Source organism: Cynocephalus volans, chromosome 6, assembly GCF_027409185.1.
Source record: "Cynocephalus volans isolate mCynVol1 chromosome 6, mCynVol1.pri, whole genome shotgun sequence".
Classification (NCBI taxonomy): domain Eukaryota; kingdom Metazoa; phylum Chordata; class Mammalia; order Dermoptera; family Cynocephalidae; genus Cynocephalus; species Cynocephalus volans.
This window is the reverse complement of record NC_084465.1, coordinates 48565176-48567460: the sequence shown is the minus strand read 5'-3', so window position 1 is coordinate 48567460 and position 2285 is coordinate 48565176. Positions and strand designations below refer to the sequence as shown.

General features: G+C 33.1%; 1 non-coding gene across 1 annotated transcript; it reads left to right on the top strand.

Moving 5' to 3' along the window:
- The first annotated feature begins 1251 nt into the window (after positions 1-1251).
- Positions 1252-1355, top strand: LOC134381368 (U6 spliceosomal RNA). The gene has a single exon (XR_010023966.1). It is a non-coding gene; the product is annotated as a U6 spliceosomal RNA (small nuclear RNA).
- Positions 1356-2285: the final 930 nt, after the last annotated feature.

The window sequence follows — 2285 nt, the reverse complement described above, 5'->3', positions numbered from 1 at the left end:
AACAGTTTTGTGTTATGTGACATTTGAGCCAAGTCTTCTTGACACAAGGATTGGTCATTTTCCATCTCTGCCAACAACACATTTGTAAGCTTTTGCTTCAGCTTTTGGTGTTATGATACATTGCTTTCTGTTTTCACTTTCAGAAGATGGTCTCTTTCTTATTCTATTCCCATATTCTGGATATGTTAGTTTAGTCCTTCATGTGCCAACAATATTCAAGTTTTAAGAACTACTTTAAAGCTATGTGCCAGAGCTACTAAATTTACTAAGAATTCACAAGTTTCTTTATAATGAAATTATCCAAACTGATTATTGATGTTTGTGAATCTACTAAAATGTGATGGCTTACACAATTTGGAAGGGCATAAATGCTCCATGGGCCCCTGAATTCTAACTAGTATATAAATACATATTAAAAATCAAAGAGGAAATAAATTTATATAGATCATACTTATTCATTCCAATTACTTTTACATATTTAGAGGAAATTTGTATTATTTTTTACCTGGTGGCAGAGGCTGTGCTGGCAAAGATATGAAGGTGGAGAGCTGGACAATTATGCAATAAATCTGATCAATATAACTTGCTGATCATTTGTGCATGACTTGTTCAATTGTTTCAATTACACATGTGAACATATAAGTTATCTTAAATATTTATAGAATTTAGAAGTATACTGAGTAAAAAGTATAAGTTGATTTTTATATACATGTTTGTTAAGAACTTTTTTGTTGTTGTAAATATGAATGAACATTGATTTTTATAAAATACTACTTTGGTATCTAGTGAAATAACTGCATAGTTTTTCTCCTTTAATCTTTCAATGCAGTAAATTATATGGAACAATTTCCTAATATTGAAAAACCTTATTTACCTGGAGTAGTCTTATATATCATATTTTGCAATTTGTTTATTTGAATCACAAATAAGGCCCATAAATTACAATTGGATAATATATTTTTAAGTATTTTTTGATTTTTAGGTTTTTTTGTTATATCTTTTTTTATTTGCAATTTACTTTTTGAGAGAATTAGGTTATCATGAAGTTTCCTATGTTCCAAATCAGTGTTATTCAATAGAAATAAGATGAAAGCCACATGTGTGATTTTAAATTTTCCAGTAGTCACAGCAAGAAGTGTAAAAAGAGACAGATTAAACATATTTGTGTAATATATTTTATTTAACTTAATGTATCCAAAATGCTATGATTTTACATGTAGTCAATATACAACATTAGAAATGAGATATTTTGTTCTCGCTTCGGTAGCACATATACTCAAATTGGAACACTGCAGAGAAGATTAGCATGGCCCCTGTGCAAGGACAAAAAAAAAGAAGATATTTTATGTTATTATTTTTGGATACAAATCCAGTGTGTATTTTATACTTACAACACATCTTAATTCTGATTAGCTACTTTTCAGGTCCTCAGTAGCCACATGTGGCTAGTGGTTACAGTAGTGGGCCCCACAGGTCTGTATTCTGCTGAATGCATCCGGTGTTAGTCTGTTTTGTGCTACTATGATAGAATATCTGAGACTGGGTAACTTATTATGAGCAGGAATTTATTGGCTTACAGTTCTAGAGACTGGGAAGCCCAATATCAAATTGCCAGTATCCGGCGAGAGCCTTTTTGCTGCATCACAACATGGTGGAAGAGAAAAGGGGTGGGTGGAGAGTGCACACAAGAAAGGGTAAATCCACTCCCATGATAACAGCTTTAGTTCATTCTTGGGGGTGGAGCCCTCATGGCCTAAACACCTCTTAAAGGCCCCACCAATACTACCATGATGGCAATTAATTTTAAACATGAGTTTTAGAGGGAACAACATTCAAACCATAGCACATCCAGACGATGCAGTTTTTACATCTTCCTCAGTCCTCTGTACTTTCTATAAATTGTAGTTCCTGTAAATCCAGAGGCTTGATCTTTAGGTGGTTTGCTTCATTTTTCTACGAGACGTCTTCATAGATGGTACGTTCTTCCATCAGGAGACGTGTCTGTCTAGTTGTCACTCCTTTCTTGTGAGGTTGGCATCCTTTGCTGCTCAATGTTTCGGTCCATTAATTCATTTGGGGTTATACAATGGTGCTGTTCTATCGCTGTTACTCATCTGTTAGCAAAAGTATGTCTGTAAAGGGAAACTTCCTGTCACAAACTATTTGGGTGTGGGGATATGTACCTCATATAATAAAAGAAAAAAAAAATGCTTGATTCTTTTTATTTACTAGTTTTCAAAATAATGAGTTGGTTTTCTAATATTACTATCCAAATTAGATCAATA